We start from the raw sequence: 21,962 nt of genomic DNA, 5'->3' as shown, positions 1-21,962 counted from the left end.
TTGCATTCTCCATTTTCTCTAACTGAGGCTCTAAATTTATTGATTGTTCAGAGCTACCATATGCTTCCTGATCACCCTGCTTCCTCTTCTCTTTTTATTTCTTTCAGTTGCTCGTGGTTGACTTCTCGATTCTGGATTATACTATAGTTGTTCTTCGATAGCCTTACCTCACAAAAGCATAAATAAGCATACTACAACAAAGGTTAGCACAAGTGTTAATTATACTACAAGAATTAAAAATAAATATTTACAATACTCAATAAACTTGATATAGAACTACTATAAATCGCTCATTGCTCCCCGGCAGCGGCGCCAAACACTTGTTGATTATTCTCATACGACAAGTGAACCGTATCTTTAAAGTAACAACCGGTCAATACTGGGATATCGTCCTCAAAGAGCAAAATGGATTTGTATTAATTCCTAAGAAAGTAGATTGAGTATATATTTACAAGATTTGATGTTTATGATCATTTGGGTTTTGAAAATAGTTTTTAAATTGTAAAAATTAAAGTATGAAATTAAATGAGTTGGGATTGAAGTTCATTTTTCTTTCCCTTCGCAATCCTTAGATTCAATTCCGTATAACTTGTGAAGTTACATCTTTTGATGCACATTTTCTTCGAATCATTTGTATCAATTCCTTGAGTATAAAATCCTTAGATAATTACTTCAATACCAATTCCTTGGATATTTAATCAATTATCTAGTCTTAAGTTCAATGTAAAAGCAATTCCTACATCATTGTCCATTCCTAGAGCAATGATATAGCAAGGAAGATAATCTAGATTCGATACAAAGTTCAACTTCCCAGTTAAACTTGGATCCAAGATCATGAATTCAGTAGCAAAGTAAATTCATGCATTAAACACATGATAAGATTCTCAAAATCAAATAACTAAAATGCATTAAAGAATTGAATCTAGGAGTACAAAGGTTAGAAGATTACATCTCAATCCCAACATTGAAGATCTAGCCAAACATCCTTGTCATTACAACACTCATCTCATAAGAATTACCAGAAATTATCGATCTAAAGTCATTCCCACGACTTCTATCTTACTTCCTAGTGTTTCTCTCTAAATTTCGTGAAAATCTTGGTAGAATGATGGTTCAACCCCCACTTTTCAGTCTGTTACCGCCTATATTTATTCCAACTTATGGTCTCTCGCTCAAGCTAGAGATTCTCGCTTGAGCGAGAGAGGTAACCATTTTGAATCAAGAACAGCTCGCTTGGGCAAAGACCAGGCAGAGAATCAGCCCTTTTCCATCTTCATTTGTCGCTTGAGCGACAGTCCCTCGCTTGGGTGAGGGACTTCCTTTTTGTTTGGGTGAGGCTCCCTCGCTTGAGTGAGGTCCCGATAGAGAGTCAGCCTTTTTAACTCTTCATTTGTCGCTTAAGCGACAATCCCTCGCTTGGGCGAGGGACTTTCTTCTTGCTTAGGCAAGGTTGTGGCTCAGGCGAGGAGTGTAGTGCTCAAAAATACAAACTTCTCTTTTTTCTCCTCCTTTTCATACTTTTTATTCTGCAATTGACATAAACATATGTAAATGCCTAAACAAGATAAAATTAGACTAAGTTGTTAGGAGTTGTACACAATTTGTATCCTTACTACACACTAAGTGTCCCAAATTCATCTACATTTCACTCACAAATTGGCACTTAACACACATCACCCAGAAGGGATGTGCCATGTCAACCTTCTGACTAACTAATTCCCCCAGATAGATCGGTCCCTCCAGTTGCACGGTCAGATGCCATGTCATCATCCCGACCAACTAACCCCTATCGGTCAAACAAGCTAGTATGATTGGGCAACATGGCACTTCCCTTCATGGGATTATTTTGTTTCAAATCAACCGTACGCCATGACACTCAAGATCGCCCAAGAACAAGTAGAGTCTTCCAGCACACTTAGTCTCCAAGCATGCTAACCGACTGGGGGAAATTGTTCCATCCCATACAACCAGACATCTCGTCCGACCAAGATGGAACCCATCCAACCAAACAAAGTACAAGTATACACAAACTAGACTCTTACGTTACTCTCACATAAGCCTCATAAATGTCGCTGACACTTTATTAAATGCATCCCCTATTGGGCTCTGCCATGCCCACTGAAAAGTCAGTCTATCCCCCTCAGCCAAACAAGTCCAACTTGGAGGCTTGCATCACCTCATGTCAAGTGTCATTGCTCCTGACACCTCATTCAATGTGTCCCTAATTGAGCTCTGCCACGCCGCCTGCAACTCCAACCTATCCCCTCTGATAGGTACGGTCAGAGGTGAACCTACTATGCGGCAGGGACAAACCTGATATGCCCCTATGACGCATATTGCCAAGTCACTATCAGCCATTGGATAGATGACACGACGCCACAACATTTACTATAATTTGAGGTGTCCCCTTACAGGAAGTATCTAATATTCTCATATTCTCCCATATCATAAATACTTCACTCACTCATAAGCACATTAACTCTCATTCATTGCTAGCATTTATTTTCATTTATTCTCCATCAATCTTCCTTAAACTTATATTAACTTGAACGTCGGAGAACCTTTTCATGTACCTCCACCGGCGGGCCCAAACCTTATTCCAACCAATATCTAGAAATAAGTTATTCAACCGGATCCTTCGTTCTCGTCATATCCAACCAACACTAAAGAACAAAGAGTTGATGCTTATTTTATGAATTGTCTTGGTCATTGTCACAATTGGCATAGACCTTTTATTATTGTTTTCCTCGTATGACATCCTCCACCATTATCATTAGAACCCTCCACATTTGTCGCCCAAATAATTAAGATGTTGATTATGGTGTGTTAGTACTGGTAAGATATATAATATATTTTGAGTTTAATAGTTATATAGTGAAAACATAACTTTTTTACATTAATGAGGCACAATTCATTCATATGCATTAACACTTAAAGAGTAACTCATCAAAGGGTGAAAACTTATCAGATTGACTATTAGGGATTTATTATTTGACGTATAGTAGAATAGGTTAGATGATACATTTTGTGAACAAGTCAATCTCATGCCCTCTCAAACATATATTTAGCTTATCGGATCATGTTTTAGGCAATTTGAAATATCTATTAAGTCTTACAGACCGACTTATTTGATCATATTATATAATAATGTTTATATTATATTATTTAATATAAAAATGTATACACATATAATTTAATTGTTAAAATTATATGTATCTAATTAAAAATATGTTTATTAACCTATTTAAAATAGACATGATAGTCTATTTCAAAACATATAGTATAACATGTCTTTAAACTTGGTAAATAGGTTAGACTCAAGTTCCTGACTCGGCCTATTTAAGACAAAGTCTAATATGACTTATTTCTACCCTTACTCATAAATGATTTATCATGTGTTTAAAAACTAAAACTTATAATTTCAAATCATTTTTTGTTTGAAAACTCACAAAGCATTCCAAACTATATAAAAAACCAATTCAACAGTTTTTGACGATTGAGATTTGGTTTGAGTTTAATGAAGGAGATCAGATCAACGATGAAACTTTTTTTATATTATTGATAAATCATTCATTATTCAGATTATTAGTTTCACTTAAAATTAAGTTTTAAAAATGTTAACATATAGATGAATATGAATGATTTAATAACAAACATGTGCAAACTTAGTCACTCAGTCTCAGTGTATAATCCGCTTTCTCTTCTGCTGAATTATGCAAGCCAGGAAAAAAACACCAAATTAATGTGCTGATTTGAAGAGCTTACCAGAAGAGAATCCTATGTTTGATGCTTTTCTAAAATTAAAAATATGGAATATATAGGTAGTGTTATTAAAGTTGGATCAATCATTAATTCAGTCTAAGTACTTGGTAAATTTGTAATTGGTCGGACCAGTGATCACATTATTGAAATTTGGTACTAATAGTGCTACCACATCACTTTTGCAACAGTATGCCAACTGAGCCAGTGGGTTGAAGTCTGTAGGGCCTGTTCTAGATGCAAAGCTTGTTTCTGGATCATTGGCATATGATGATATTTGGTTTGGTGGCAGAACAAAGGATCCATGGAATAAAGGAGGATCCATGGGAAGTTTGTCTACAATCAATACTATTTCTATGTTATTAACTGCTTTTAAAAAAAAAGTAAATATTTTAATCACCTAATAGATTTATGAAAGTTCGATTACATTTCTACTTTTCTGCTCAAAGTAAGAAGTCGGTTTATAACTAACAAAGTAACAACACTATTAATTATATTTAAAAAATAAATATTTTAATCATCTAATAGATTTATAGAACTTTGATATACTAATAATAACTCATATTGTCTCTACCTTTGTGCTCAAAGAAGGAAGCTCTAATATTATCTTTCGCTATTAATTTTATTTAAAAATAATAAATACTATTTAATCAACTAATATGTTTATGAAATTTTGATAGTGTAACCATGACTCGTGTTGTCTCTACCTTTCTATTCAAAGTAGGAAGTAAGTTTGCGATAAACGTCGTCTCTTCGCTATTAATTTCATCTTATTAAATTGAAATAATTATATCTTAAATATTTTTTTAAATCAAACCAATCAATTAATATTTTATCCATAACTATATAGTTTTGATTTCCCTATTGCATCTAGGATATGTAGGATTAAGATGAATTTTTGTTAGCCAGCAAATAAAAAAATTTGTTTTAATATTCAAATTTTCAATAAAATAAATTAAGGGTATAAAAATTCATTGAGTTAGTGAGGATATTGTTTTCATTTAGGCAGACAAAGTGTTAATATATTCTCCAATCTGGAATCGACTATCAAACTCCAAACTCTTCGTCAAAGACTATATTTTTCACATTAGGCTTAAATGATAATTTTCTATGTTGAAATTGAGTTCTATATCTTCCTAAGCCTCATTGTCGCTTTTCAACAAAAAATTGGGTGGTGACAACATGCAAACATTGGGACATGTATCAACCTTCACATAACCAAGATCTAACGTTTGAACCATATTTTCACCATCATGAAGAAACTCAATAGTTTAGCAAAGTATAAAGCATCTTTCAAAATATCAATGATTATTTAAGATATTTTTCGACTTGTTTCACATAAGGCCTTAATGTGAAATAGACAAGTTTTGGATAGGCTAAGCTTAGGCCTTAATATTTTTTCCAAGCAAGTAAACATGCAAGGCTAAGTCAAAATAGACTTGTTAACACCCCTAATTACACTTCTGACGATTAGTATCAAAATTAACTTAAAAACAACACTAATAAATATGAACATACAATAGAGGGAAAATATTCATAACCTAATTTTTTCTTGAAAATTTTGTGGGGGTGCATGCCCCGTTGTAGTTGATGTGGATCTGCCCCTCAATGTGGGAAAATAATCCTCTCAAGTAATAAAAGATAATTTTTAATTCTGCTTAGTCAAAAATATCATTACAATATGTCTAAAAGGTAAATGTCACATCATAGATTTTTTCTCTCTGCTTTTATGCACTTCCCTCTCCATACTCTTCCAGTGTTATACTATAATGCCAAAAAAAGTTACTGTTTAATTAGAAAGCTCTGAATTTCCCCGAGAGGATCTACACGTGTATATTTGTGACATTGGATTAGGTGTTTTTTCTCTTGGCTATGCTTTGGTGTATGGATCATCTTTATCCGATAGTATTTGGGCAACATCAAATCATATTGTTTTCACATCGAATTTAAGAATATTATTTTAATCGCACAAAAATTTGTACGGAGATGGTTGAAATCAAAGTAATCCCAATTTAAAACACTACCTAAGCTACCAAGTCCTCAAGTGTCTCTCCATAGATTCCTTATCAGGGTCCTCTTCTTCTTTCTTAGTCTGCATGTCATCACTATCACTTAGCACTTTCTCAATCTGAATGTCATCATCGTCACTTGGAACATAAGCTGGTGAAGAAGGGGGCATGTATACATATGTCGTAAGTCCAGGATGGTATGCTCACATAAGTCAAGAAGAAGGGGTGACATACTCCGAAGAAGGGACTAAAAACTTGGCCCAAGTAGCAAAAGTTTTGAGTATTGAGCTAGACTTACACAAAAACAAAATAAAAACTAAAAAGGATTTACTTAAAGAGAATAAAGTGTCTTTTAGTGCCATGAAATAAGTTTATCTCCTCAAATCAATGAGAGGTTGACACTACATAAAATCTTCTAGCACAAATAAATTAGAATGAAAACAAAATACTAAGATTATTTTTTCAGTGTCTTTTTCCTACCCTATATTCTCTCAATGTGATGTTTCATGTTGTTACAATACGATTATGCCACTTTTTTCACTGTCTCTTCCCTACCTTATCTTCACAAATATATTCTCCATATTGCCTCAATCTTAAACCATGAATTTCCCACATATCAAAGAGATGACCTACCATCCTCATGCCAATTGAAATCTCAATAAATTATTACATGGCATATCTCTTAAAGTCCTTGTAATTTTCATACTCTGCAATTAACATGTATGAAATCTTTCATTTTCTTACTTTTTTCCTCATAATCCTCACAACTCTTCCCCACTAAGAAATAACCCATCATTTTTTATGAAGTCAAAATAAGCAAATGAGGACATAGAAATCAAATTTCATTATCAGTATTTGTTGAAGAAAATGGAAAACAAAAAAAATTGAGGTCAGAATGAAAGGAAATGCATTTGAGATACGAGGAAAAGCAGTTAGGTGGCTAGTTTGTTTTAATAGAATGGATCTAAAGCGTTTGAAGAAAAAATATAATATATTTGATTGAAACATAGATACAAAAGGGGAGTCAAACCAAATTATGAAAAGAAAATAAAGTGTCTAGTGAGGTTTTCAATTGGCATGTGGATGGTTGGTAGACCATATGAATGTGTATTCATTGGGTATGTTATAAATAGTAAGAGCTATATATTTTATAACATTAACACAAAAGTGATTATTGAGTTTAACAATGTTGACTTCAATGAAATTAAATTCCTTTTCAAACGAGAAATAGTTGCAGAACTTCAACTAATTACATACATATGATTAAAGATAATGATAAAAATGAAAGGTTAGAAATAGAACCTAAAAAAAGTAAGAGATCAATATATGGTAAAGAGTATATACCTAATTATATGGTCTGTACATTAGAAGATGACCCATCCAATCTCCAAGAAGCTTTGACTTCTTTGGATGTTGATTTGTGGCAAGAGGCCTTAAATATGAGACAAATTCTCTAGAGTCTAATAAGACCTGGAATTTAGCCGACTTTCCTTATGCTTTATTGAAAAAGAAACTAAAATCCAATGGCACATTGGATAAATACAAGGCTCGTCTTATAGCCAAGGGTTTTAGCAAAGGGAGAATATTGATTTCTTCGATATCTTTTCACTAGTGACTAGAATAATATCCATTAAAGTAATAATATCGCTCGATGTGATACATGATTTAGTAGTACATCAACTAGATGTTAAGACCATATTTTAAATGGTGATTTGGAAGAAGAAATCTATATGGCATAAACTGAACGTTTTGTAATCTATGTGCAAGAAAATAAGATTTGTAAGTTAGATAAGTCTATATATTGTCTTAAGCAAGAACATAAACAGTGGCATGAGATGTTCAAAAATTTAATTGTCTCAAATAGATTTAAGGTGAACGAAAGTGACAAATGCATTTATTACAAGTTAGAAAATAACATTTGCACTATCATATGTCTCTATATGGATGACCTCCTCATATTTGGTTCCAACATTCATGTTGTGAATAATTTAAAATCAATATTGTGTAACAACTTTGATACGAAAGACCATGGAGAAGCAAGTTTAGTCCTTGGTATAAGTATTACTAGGTCAAAAGAAAGAATTGTTATAGATCAGATTCATTATGTGGAGAAGATTTTAAAGAAATATAAATATTTTGATTGAAAATCTGCTAGTATATTGTATGATCCAAGTGTAAAACTTTTTAGGAACATCGATGAAAGTGTAAGACAAAGTGAATATATTAACATCATTGGTAACTTTCGGTATATCACTAATTGAACTAGACCCAATATTGCCTATATTGTGAGAGTAATACGTAAGTTTACCAATAGACCTAGTATAAAGCATTAACATGCTATTGAAAGGGTCATGAGGTACCTTAAGAAAACAATGAATCTTGGATTTCACTACCAAAGATTTTCAATTGTCCTAGAAGGATTCATCAATACTGATTGGGACATTCTTTTAGATGATTCCAAAGTAACCAGTGGGTATATATTTAGCATACTTGGTGGGGCTTTTTCTAAGAAATCAAAGAAACATACTACTTTGGCTCAATCTACTTTTGAAGTTGAGATGATAGCACTAAAAGCAACTAGTGAAGAAACAAGTTGGCTGAGAAGTTTGCTTGCAGAAATTCTCATATGGGAAAAGTCGATACAGTTGCGTTGATCCATTGCGATAGTACCACGACTATTGCAAATATTGAAAACCACATTTATAATGGTAAGATATGATATGAAGAAGATCTTGCTCCTGACCTTGGCACGATTTTGATGAAGATACCAAGATCAACAAAAAATAAAAAGGAAAAAGACATTGGAAACATAGAAGACAAGCTTCAAAAGTTCAAGATTTCATACTCTTCTAAGATAGGTACTTTTATCCTAAAATCTTTCATTTATGTTTAGTCACATTGCTCAAATGAAAACCATTTTGAAGTCAATTGGAACTTAGAGTCAAAATATCTTAATTTTCAAAATGATAAGTAACGAGTTACTTGACCTGAGTAATAGGATATTGGACGTGTTGTTATCATAGCTTGCAACAATTCTAAATGTCACAAAATAACACTTACTAGCTGAGTCATGACCAGGTAGCTCTCTTTAAGACATTTTGTGGCACTGTCCAAAATATGCAAGCAGACTATCAACCACGTCGTCGACAGAATAAAACAGTCCAGACCTCTGTTATCGAACTCTTACTGCACAGTAAGAACCGGTAACGAATACACCCACCACAATATGGCTACCAATGCCAATTCTTGAACTTCCCACAATATGGCTACTCGTGCCAATTCTTTCCGAAAATCTGACTACTAGTGTCAGTTCTCGAAATGCCCATAATATGACTACTTGTGCAAATTATTTTCCCTCAATTTGACTACTAGTGTCAGTTCTCGAAATGCCCATAATATGGCTACTTTGTGCCAATTCTTAGTGACACGGAAAGAAAGGGGAGAATTTTGACGAAAATGTATCAGCGGAAAATATGAGGGAGAAAGAAAAAGTTGAATAATAGTGCATTCAACTTGGGGCAAGAAAATATGAAAGGAGGAAGCTTCTATTTATAACATGAGATTTTTCCAAGTTCCTCATCTCTCCTATGTGGGACTTGAGAGTAATTTTTTTCAAAACTCTTCTATATGGGACTTGAGAGTTTTTTAGATTTCACACCTAAAAGTTCTCACTAATGGCTTCCAACAAACCAAGTTCCACCAACCCTCCACTTGAAATTTTAAAAAAAATTCTGAAAATTTTTGTGGTCTCAATAAGATTGTGCATAAACAAAAGTGTCATGCGACTTGAACCTTTGTATAGTGAGTAAGATCCAGATTTTACTAGAGTGAGTGGTAGTCTTGAACTCTATCTCCAACATCAAACCACACACAACCTTTTCAAAGGTGTATTATGTAAAGCTCATGCACTAAAGGTCATGCACGTCTATCCCAATATAGTAAACGCTATAGAAATTTATGCCCCTAAATTTCATAGGAAGTGGGCCCCACTTCCACATTCACATAGGTGATTCTATCGAAAGTACTCCTATAGCCTAGGTACTCCACTCCAATTGGAGTATAGATCTCATAAAGAATTTAACTCATCCTTACATATAGTGTAGGAATCATACTTCTCATAATTTTATAGCATGTTCATTCTCATATCACCTCACAACTTGTTATTACCCATTGAACTTATTACTTGAGATCTCCAGTCAGTTAGGTCGGATTACCATCATGAGTGATCCTCGTTCTAAGGGCAATAGTTCCATACTCTTATAAGTATTATGGATTTTCTCTCTAGCTAGTCCTTTCTTCAAATGATCTGTTAAGTCACGAATAGATCGCTCTCTTTAAGACGTTTCGAGACACAAAATAATACTTATTGCCTGAGTCACGACCAGGTCACTCTCTTTAAGATGTTTCGCGATACTGCCCAAAATGTGCAAACAGACTATCAACCACGTTGTCCCCAGGATAAAATTGCTCAGACCTTTGTTATCGAATTCTTAATACACTGTAAAAATCGATCTCGAAAACACCCACCACAATATGGCTACCAGTGTCAATTCTCGAAATAGCCACAATATGGCTACTAGTGTCAATTCTCGAAATGTCCACAATATGGCTAATCGTGCCAATTCTTTTCTCACAACCTGACTACTTGTTTCAGTTCTCGAAATCCCCACAATATGGCTACATGTGCCAATTCGTTTCCTTCAATCTGACTATAGTATCAGTTCTCGAAATTCCCACAATTTAGTTGTTTGTGCCAATTCTTAGTGACATAGAAAGAAAGGGGGAGAAGTTTTCCAGAAATGCATCGGCAGAAAAAATGAGGGAGAAAGAAAAAGTTGAATGAACTCGCATTCAACTTGGGGCAAGAAAATATGGAGGGAGGAAGCTTCTATTTATAACATGGTTTTTTTTCCTAAGTTCCTCATCTCACCTATGAGGGACTTGGGAGTTGTTTTTTTTTTTCAAAACTCTTCTATGTGGGAATTGGGTGTTTTTTAGATTTCGCACCCACAAGTTCCCACTAATAGCTTCCAATAAACCAAGTTTTAACAGGACCTAAGTAACAAGTTACTTAAACTGAGTAACATGTTACTGAGACTGAGTAATAGGTTACATAAACTGAGTAACGGGTTACCCGAAAAAATTAACATAGTAATTGATTACTCAAAGGAGTAACCGATTTCTCAGTTGGACAATGTGTTTGGATAGTCGGTTACTAGGAGCTGTTACACAAGATTTTCAAATCCAAACTGGACAGTTTTCATCCAAAACGAATGGATTTCATTCCATACGTCTCCTACCTTTGTCTTGGGGTATGATGGCTGATTGGAAGCTTATTTAAAGGTATTGAAACATCCAGTTCATGACTCAACTTTTACACCAATCTTTCATATAATTTTCTACAACTTTCATACATTTTGTTCTTACCACTTTGAGTTTCAGCTTTCATATTTTTTGAAGTTGCACACAAGTGTTTTCTCTAAGTTTTCATAGTTTAATCAATAAGATCATTGTGTATTAATTGTATTGAAAGATCATAAGGATTGCAAGTTATAGAATTGTTATATCTTGTAAAATAATCTTTACCTTAATCTTATTCTTCATCTTCGCTATAAACTTTCCACCTTAGGGTGTGTTGTAAAGGGAAGAATGTTACTTAGAAGAGGTGTTCTTCTAAGTGTGTGAGTTGTTGGTGAGTGTGAAATGTACTTGTAATATTAGGGTGTGATTTGTAATTGCAAGTCATAATATGAGTGAAAATCTCTTGTTCTGCAAGTGGACTGGACATAGCCTTCAGTGGACAAGAAGGTGAATCAGTATAAAATTTCTAGTGTATCTCTATTCTTTTATATACTCTCTAACATTTAAAGTTGCGAAAATCATGACTTAGTGCAGAAAACTAATTCACCCCCTCTTAGTTTGTCATCTTGATCTTACAAACGACAAGTATGTCGTAAGCACAACACTATTAGAGAGTTACTCTTTACAGGAGCTGTTAGAGTGGATCATGTACATATTGATAATAACTTAACAGATCTTTTGATGAAAGGGTTAGCTAGAGGGAAAGTCCACAATAATTATAAGAGTATGAGACTATTGCCCTTAGAATAAGGTTCACTCATGATGGTAACCGAACCTAATTGACTAGAGATCCTAAGAAATAGGTTCAATAAGTAATAAAAAGTTGTGAAGTGATATGAGAATGAACATGCTATAAAATAATGAGAAACATGATTCCTACAGTATATGAAAGGATGAGTAAAACTCTTCATGAGATCTATACTCCAATTGGAGTGGAGTACTTAGACTATAGGAGTACTCTTGATAGACTCACCTATGTGAATGTGGAAGTGAGGGTCACTTCCTTTGAAATTTAGAGGCATAAATTTCTAGCATTCACTATACTAGGATAGATGTGCATGACCTTTAATGCATAAGATTAACAAAATACACCCTAGAATAGGTTGTGTGTGATTTGATATCATATATAGAGTTCAAGACTATGAGTCACTCTAGTAAAATCTGGATCTTACTCATTATGCAAAGGTTCAAGTCACATGACACTTTTGTTTATGCACAATCTTATAGAGACCACAAAAATTCTAGGAAATCATTTTTCAATTTCAAGTGGGGGATTGTTGGAACTTACCTCAATTAATGGCACACTAAGAAGGGTTATTAATTTAGACTTCTGAGTGTGAAATGAAAAAAATCCCAAGTCTGGTATAGGATGAAGGAGGCACTTGCAAAGGCTTTAAGCCTTTAGTTCTCTCTAAGGGGTGTGCCCCAATGGGTACAATGAGTTTTGTGGTGGGTGAGGACTCACACAATCAAACACCCCATAACACACGCGTGTGCATGCACCACCACCTCATCCTCTGCCACCATCCATCTGACCGGCTCGGTTCGGACTCGGGCCCAACAAATTTGTTATTTTTGGGCATGTTGACAAACCAAGTCAACACACAGTTGGCACACATGTGACTAAGTCAATACATGGTTAGAGAGTGAGGGAAGTGGGAAAGAGGACTGGGTCAAAGTGGAGGGAGATTTGGTCGAGTGACCGTGAGACTCCTCCTGACCGTTAGATAATGTGGTCATTTGGGTTGAAATCTATTTTCTGGTCTGTCAGATCTACTTAGGCATTGGGGGCCTCCACCTTTAAATTTAGGCATCCCATATTTAGAAATCTCATCCCAGTTGAGAAGCATTTCCTCAAATTTTCAACTCTCCTTCTCTGCCGAAGCATTTATGACCCACTTCTCCTTCTTTCTTTCTTTTCGTGGTACTAGAATTGATACAAGCATCTAAATTGTGGGAATTTTGAGAATTGACACTAACAACTAGATTATGCGAAAGTGGGAATTTCAAGAATTAGCATAGACAATCATACTGTAATTATTTCGAGAACTGATACTGATAGCCAATCTTTGGGTGTATTGGAGATCGGTTATTACAGTACAATAAGAAGTTGAAAACATAGAACTAGACTGTTTTATCGTGGGGACGACATGGATGATAATATGTTTGCAAATTTTGGGTAGTTATATGAAATGTCTTAAAGAAAACGACATAATCATGACTCATCCGATAATATTTCTTTGATGTCATTTAGAATTGTTGCTAGTCACATTTCAGCATAAACAACAAATACAAATTTTATTGTAGATGTTTCTCTGTTTTTTAATGAACACAATTACGGCTTGTAGGTTTTTTACAATAAGAATATAGTATAAGCAAATTTTGTTGTTGAAGATTCTATCTAGTTTCCTTTTTCATTTGATAAATTCTTCACTTAATTAGGGTTTTGGTATTACTTTCTGTGAATTGATTTATTGACTTTATGTTATTATGATTTTCGGTGATTTTCATGGTTTGATTTTTATTCAAGGGTAGATATCAATTAAAGTCGTATGAAGTTTTTGCATTAAAGTTGGAGAATCAATTCTACTATTAGAAAACGTAAAATTGCTATAAAATAATTATTTTGCTTTAAATGAAAATTGTTCCATACAATTCCTTAATCTTTTTACACACCAAAATTGTTTATTCTGTCGAGATTGATAACTAATCCCTTCAAAATATAAAAATAATTATATATATATAGCTTTTATCTTCTAGTCAGAGATTTTTCAATACTTTAACATCATACTTGAAAATGTAACTCATATACTAACTCTTTTTAATTATAACTCCCTTATTTAGTTAAAAGAGTAATAATATTGTAGAGACCTTATGACTCATCAATTATTAAGTAATTAATAAAACTCAATATAATTTTTAAGCTACCTTATATGCACTAATCATTTTGGCTCAGCTCAACTAGTGTAAATCCTTTCATTCAGAGTTGACCACCAGCTGAACATAGTCTATTTTATAAATGTAATATTTATATATTAGTAGTGTAAAGATTTATGTACAGTTAGTACATTATTTATCATTAATTTATATTATTTTTAAGAGTCAATGATAAAAATATCTTACACTATCAGTATATACATCTTTTTCCTAGTTTGGGTGGATCAACTTTAACCTACATGTTTTTTTTTGTAATTTTTTTCTAAAACAAACTTTCACCTACATGCTTAACCTGCGGTTACAGCTATCCACATATTCTACCAGCAACTTTACCATAGTACTGGAACAACTTAAAAATCCGAGTTGGTCCGCGAGGAACTGTCGAAGCCCTTGATGCATCCCCGACAAGTCCTACGTGCTCGGGCAACACCAAGCCAAAGCACCAGCCTGCACCCGGCCGCGTGCGACCGGGATTCGGCATGGAAGACGGCTCGGTCGAATTGCCCACAACGCCATGGAAAAACGCACCAGCATGCCTGGGACAGGTTGCTGGGGCGCTGGGGGGGAGCCCCATGGCATGCCATCCTGACCCACCAAGGTGCGTGGACAGGCAGGCAGCTGCCCCCCTATAGTAGGCTAATTAGCAAAAACCCACTCTGCACCACCAGACATCCTTTTCTCTGGGGAGACATACTCGGTTTTTTGAGGCTAGAGGCGGAATTTTGCCCTGATTTTTTGCACACGTGCTCTTAAAAATGGGAGAAGGTGGTCCACGAAGTTTCACGATTTTTCTCCAAGCCGATAATTTATCGTGATTTTTCTAAGCGGCGAGCATTACATAATTCCCGAAAATTAGAAAATGAGTGTGTACCATGTTTTTTGAGCTGTTCTTTTGCAGGAATGCTTGGAATATCATTCCTAAACATTTCCCAAAGTTACGCCCACGTAACATCGAGGCATCTCCCTCAAACGATTTTCCACCAAAGTGCGGCACACGCCCTGGTGTCATGACGGGCAACATCGCCTAGGAGTTGAATTCCGACTTGAGACTTTGCAGGCAACCATGGATAAACAATTACGGGTTCCCCTCCAAATATGGAGGCATTTCATGAAGGGGTCGGCGTCTTACGATGCTTTCACCGAAATAGGGAATGCAAGATAAGTCATCTTAGGTGCCAGCGGAGTCCTAAAAGCAACATCCGCTGGCACCTTGATGGGAGTTCCTTTATATTTGAAAACTTAAAGTTCATCAAATTATTATAATTAAAGTCCAGCTAGCTATATATGATTTATTATTTTTATTCAAGATGGAACAGTAGTCACTATTCCTCAATTTCCACTACACACAAGTATATTTTTTATCATTGCAAGAGAAGAAATTTTGGAAATTGAGGATTCAATGAACATATTTAGTTTCTTAAAAAAGAGACAAGTAGTTGTCTGCATGATCATTACCAGTTGTCTACCTTCCCCTATTTTGCTCCTTATGAAAGGAATATATGGTATAAAGATAGACAACATGAGTAAAAAATTCTGTGTTTCACTTTTGCTTGTTAATTCCCCACCCCACTTCAACTCCTTGTCTCTCTTTCAATGATCTCCTTTAAGATCAAGAAAAGTAACATTTGCATGTGATGGTATTATTGTTAATATTTGAGAAAATATATGTTTAGCGTGACAGTATATGAATTTTATACATTGTTATTGCATTATTCATTATTAATGTTTAATCATTAGTGATTCTTCAAAAGAAAATCTAAATGAATAATGAATGATGCAGTAGTTATATATAAATCTTTACAGGGACAGTGCATAGATATTATTACACTCTTAATATTTTGTTTAAGATGCCTTATTCATATTCATTATTTTTTATATAATCAATAGTATTTCTTCACTATATAAATAAAAAACTAATCTCTTTTAGATGTGTAGTTGTCTTTCACAACAAATATCATTCCCAAAAATCGAATATTTGACCTTTTAACATATTTGGGCATATAGAGTCATACACCACTAACCATAACGCAGTTATTCATATTCATTATGTGTAGGTTTGTAGGTGGATTCGATCCAATCCACAAGTCCAGTAAATTCAAAATGAACCAACCCAGAAAAGACAATTCGGCTAGGTTTGGGGATCGGTATAGTTTAAAATTTTGTAAAGCCGATCTAGTTTGTTTCAATTCACGAATTTGAATTTTCCACACCCAGTTAAATGATAAATCGAACCTATATGCGACTTTAGAATTTTACTATCATTGATGGTTTTATTGAGAAAACAAGCAGGACATCAAATTTGGAGACTTTTTAGGAAGGGTTGAAAATCCCAAAGTCAGTGCATTTAGACGATACCTGTTTGATTTATTGTTGTAGTGAACTAATTAACCAATTTCTAGTTTTTAATATATACAACTTCTTATATATGATGCTTCATGAGGACAATGCTATCTGCCTAATAAGAGAATCCAGATAAGACTAGTCTAGATTTTGCTTCAATTAGGTCCAGCTTATATAACATATAGTAGTATAGGCTTGACTTGTTAGTATATTTAAAAATTTAAAGTCTAGATCTGACTTATTTAAAATTTTGGTTTAACATGTTAGTCTGTTTAAAGATCTATTATACTATATAATCATGAAATAAGTTATTATATATACATTTACATAAGCTAATATGCCTACCTTTAACTAGACCCTTCTAAACTTAACAATTAATTTATATTTTTGTACAAATTTTTATATTAAAATTATATATATAATAACATTACTTATATTAAAATTGTATAATATGAATCTTATTATATAATATAATAAAATAGGTCGGCATGTTAGGTTTAGTATGCCTTTTGGATAATCTAAAGTCCGGTCAGTTAGACTAAATAGATTTTCTAAAAAGCCTAAGTCTAACCTATTCACGGAAAAAGCCTAAACTGACTTAATCTATTGTAGGTCAAGTAATAAACCACTTATATACGATCTAACATGTTGTGTTCCCTATTGCCTAACGTTAGACAATGGTTTATGACTAGTTCGTTTTTGAGAATTTTCAGAATTGGGTAACTTAAAACTTTAGATGATATTTATTCATTTGTGCATATTGAAAGGAAACTTGGTGGTAGTATGTCCAATGTTAAATATAAATTTCATTACCTTAATTGCCCTTCATTGTATTATATGGGAAATGTGTTAATAATCTTTTCCCATATAAAAGTCACACGAACTTGTTTCATGAACAAATAGTTTTTTTTATATATAACTTGTAAGACTGAAATTGCAACTAAGAGGAGAGTGAATTAGTTGACTTAAAAGTATTGTCACTTTTTTCTGCAATATCAAGAGTTAACAGCAGCGAAAATAATTTGTAGAAAATAACAAGTAAATAATTGAAGAGATAAAGGGAGAAGAGAGTACACCATAATTTTATAGTGATTCACATTATTGTCCACCGATGGCTACGTCCAGTACTCTTGCAGAACAAGAGATTTTCCACTAAATATTATGAGTTGTAATTACAATATCTCACCTCAAGACATTTATGTACCTTACACACTCACTAATACTTATCACTTTGGAAAACACATTTCCAAGTAACTCTATCCCTTTCTTATCACACCCCGTGAAAAAAGTATTTACAATGAATGAAGAATTACAACAATGTTTTGGATTGTCTTTACAAGTATGAAATGTAATATCACTTGTAATACAATAACTCTCTTGTATACTAAGTAATATTGCTCAATAGGTTTGTAAAACTTTGAAAAAATTACTTCAAGTAACTTAGAAAAATTCTCTTTTGAAAGTTTAAGAATTGAGTGCAATAATGCAGAAAAATAGTGAGAGATTTTTTCAGAATCGTGTGAGAGTTGTATGAAAGTTGTATGTTGTGATTATGAGTTTCAATGCCTTTATATAGGCTTTCCAATCAGCCAAAATGGCTCTTTGAAATGGTAGGAATTGATTAGAATGAAACCATGTCTTTTAGGTTTAAACTCATTCACTTTGAATTTGAAAATCCGATGTAACAGCTCTCAGTAGCCGGTTACAACATTGAGTAATCGGTTACTTAAATGTTCTATCCAACGGTGAATTTATAATTCACTTAGAGTAATCGGTTACTCATATTAGAGTAATCGGTTACTCAAGAATGTTGAAACTTGAGGAATCTGTTATCCAAAGTTCAGTAATGGATTACTCAGTTCAGTTTTTGTTAGATAACTGATTTCTCACTCATGTAACTTGTTACTCATATTTCAGTAACTTGTTACACAGTATTTTGAAAATTGTTTTATTTAACCTTGAAGTGTTTCAATTTTCTTTTAAAATATTTTGAGCAATACTACTTTGATATATTCAATAGTATAAGATAGAAATACCTATTTAGACTTGGACTAAAAATCTTGAATATCTTGAAGCTTAAATCTTCATTATCTTCATACGTATTCTTCATTTTCTTCTTTTTGGTGATGTTGGTGTCTTCATCAATACCTTTGAATAAAGAATTAATATCTTTGGGGTGCATGATTGTCCACCAAACGGATGTTACTTATAAGAATTGAACATTTGACTTTTTGGTCTACACGAGGATCCGATGAGATATTACATCACTAGATAAACGTCTTGTTGTTAAAAATAAATAGTTTAAAGTACATAGGGAATAAACTTTGAAGTAAATAAATGGTATTTTAGTAATGATAACATTTATAAACTGCAATTAGTTAAAAATTACTTATTTTTAGACCATCATATATGAGTTTGATTTCAGTAGGGGAGAGTAAGGATTTGACTTAAACTGTGTAAAAGGAACGATGGTTACAACAGTAACTTGATTTAAATTTTTTGGTTAATTTTTCATATATTTTCAGGTTTTTGGTTTGAATTATTTTTTATTTTTAAAGTTTTATGGTATATTAAATTGTGCAAAAGGAGGCCATAATTAACATGTATGATGGAACTATTTAGAAATTTTATTAAAGTAGGCCATACACTAAAAAATTGTAATTGTATGATTGAACTTCTTAACCGTTTAATATTTTTTACAAGCAAATAAATTATATCTACATAAATTGGACTTAAATCAACATTTAAGATGAATTCATAATGCATGCCCCAAATGTTACCACACCATTGTACCAATTTTAAAGTGAATTTTCCTTTTTTAGCACTAAAATATAGCTATACAAATTTTTTTTTGCGAAAATTGTCTCATTTCTCACTAGCTAAATTGAGCAGAACTTCAAAAACCAAAATATCCTCTAAAAATATCAGCGTTCCTATTTGAACACATCCCTATATATTCTTTAAGTGATCCACATAATTATTCGGGAAATCTATGAGCATATTGATCATTCCCTAATTAAGTACGGTTTGTATAATAGAGCATGATATTTAATCACATAAGTATAATTACAAACATATAGATTAGCATTTGCAAACCAACCCTCTAACTACAACACTATACAAATCATTTTTTTTCCAGCTCTTTATATAAATTATATTTTTAAATTGTATTCCACAATCATAATATTGTAATTTAGGAAGTCTTCACAACAATATTATGACTATAATAATTTGGACACATTCCCCACAAATTTCAACAATTGTGATAAATATAATATAATCACAACTACAATTTATAACACTTATATAAATTATATTCAAAATCACATTACATTCTACATTATAGTCATTAGTGGTTTAGTAACATAATTCTATCCTAGTAGGGTTATAAATAAGTCAAACTAGAACTCAACTCGGTTCAGTTCGATGAGAATTTACTTGATTCAAGTTTGAAATGAATTATACTTCCACTCAAATTTGATTTAATTGAAGTTCACTAGCTATTGACTTGTTTGCTAGAATTAGCTTTGTTTGTCAAAAGTCCGCAAATTGTTTATTTCAATTAGCTCAAGTTCATACTGTTTTATTCATAAACCAAATTTATCGAATTAAATAATGAGTGATGTTTCGAATAAATATTGAATTAATTCGATTAAATTACCAATTTTATGAAACGTCAGGACCAAATTACTAATTTTTAATTTAAGAGCCTACTTAAAACTTTCTAAATTGACCGAAGATACATTTTACTTTTTTGAAACCACTGTCATTCTAGGTTTTCCATTGATTTTATAGGCTCCTGTTATTTCGTACTTAATTTGTCATAAATTGTTCTAATGAAAAACATTTCCTCCTTAATTAATTGAGTTATTGCTTGCTTTCCATGCCAACTTTGTTGTCTTTAATTAACCTGAACATAAATGTGAGATTAACCTTCAGGTCATAGTATTGGTTGGTTAAATAAAATCCTTTTTAAAGTGAGTTTTCCAAAATTGCTGCTCGTAGTAAAGTTGGCATGGAGTACACTTGATTTTCACTGCAATGGGGAATCATCGCTATCTCAGCATAGATACTTCAATATAATTTATGTGTTCATATCTCATATGTTCTAATATGGATACTTTGGGATACTTAGCGATGGCAATGGGCACGGGCGGGCACAAGTAGTAGCTGTCTGCTACCCGTTTTAAAATAGAATAGTAATACTCATACCCGCCCGTACCCGTACGTGTACCCGTGAGCAGGTATTTGCGGGTATTTCTGGGTACCTGCGAGTAGAACGAGTACCCGTGGGTTTCCTCTATTATAAATAATTTTTTAAATTTTTATTTCTATTGTGTTTCAAATAAGATGAAACTTAATTATTTTTGTACCTTTTGATTGAATATTTTGCTAAAATGCTAAATTTATTGGTGGTTTGCATTTGTGTGATTTTTTGTTCTCATTTTTTAACAAAAAAATATATATTTTCTTTGTAAAACATGTGTGTTTCTATACATGTAATAATATTTGTAGGGTGTTTCACCACCAAACTCAATAAAATATGTAAACAAAGTAGAAGGAAAAATATACATAGTGTAATAAATGTTAGAATAATGTATTTTTTATTTTAATTAAATATAATATATTAATCATATAAATAACGGGTACCGGGTATGAGTACCATAATACCCGCCCGTATGTACTATGAGTATTTTAAAAACCCGTTTATAATGCCTGCGAGTACCCGTTTGTGACCCGTACCCATGCCCGTACAGGTTTTACCTGCAGGTACCCACGGGTAAAAGTTTTTTTGCCATCCCTAAGAATACTTCATTCATACCAATTCATAGAGTATGGACTTAAATTTTTTAAATACATATATTACAAATTGGATACTTCCAGAATATTCTCTAATATTCTTAAAATGTTTTTTTGATACCTCTCTATATACTAAATCTATGATATAGAAACATTTTAAGAGAGAGAAACAAAAATATAATACACAATCATTTAAGAGATAAACTTTTCATTCCATCCACCAAATGGAACTTGTGGAATTGTGGGGAAACAAAAACACAAGACATATATATTGCATAGATAAAGAAGAAGAAATGAATTTGCATAATAATGAACAAGAATTAAACGATATTATTCCCATATAAGGGCAATAAATAATATTTTTTTATGATAATATAATTTAATAATTTTCATTTTGCATTTAATGATGTCTAAGATGTATGATCTTTATTTTGGATTTCAGAACAACAAAAATATATTTATTATGGATTATGAATTTTATTCACATTTGTCAAATATATCATATCCTGTATCTTTTAAGAATATGCAAAAAAAACATATGGGATAAGTATAGTATGCGATAGTCAGCCAGATATATATATAGTCCCATGCCATTATGTTAATGAAAGTAAATAATTCAAGTATAAATCTGACTCAGATGCATAATAATAATAATAATAATAATAATAATAATAATAATATTAATATTAATAATAATAATAATAATAACAATAATAATAATAATAATAATAACAATAATAATAACAATAATAATAA

General features: G+C 32.7%; 1 long non-coding RNA gene across 1 annotated transcript; it reads right to left on the bottom strand.

Annotated features, from left to right (window-relative positions):
- Window positions 1–322: 322 nt before the first annotated feature.
- On the bottom strand, window positions 323–15,052 carry LOC109337396. The gene is made up of 3 exons (XR_002106447.1): window positions 14,555–15,052; window positions 13,586–13,588; window positions 323–332 (listed from the first exon to the last, which is right to left on the bottom strand). It is a non-coding gene; the product is annotated as an uncharacterized LOC109337396 (long non-coding RNA).
- Between the last annotated feature and the right edge of the window lie 6,910 nt (window positions 15,053–21,962).

The sequence above is a fragment of the Lupinus angustifolius genome, unplaced genomic scaffold, assembly GCF_001865875.1.
Source record: "Lupinus angustifolius cultivar Tanjil unplaced genomic scaffold, LupAngTanjil_v1.0 Scaffold_5_200, whole genome shotgun sequence".
NCBI classification, from domain to species: domain Eukaryota; kingdom Viridiplantae; phylum Streptophyta; class Magnoliopsida; order Fabales; family Fabaceae; genus Lupinus; species Lupinus angustifolius.
The sequence above is the reverse complement of the archived record's forward strand: the minus strand, read 5'-3'. Positions and strand labels throughout refer to the sequence as shown.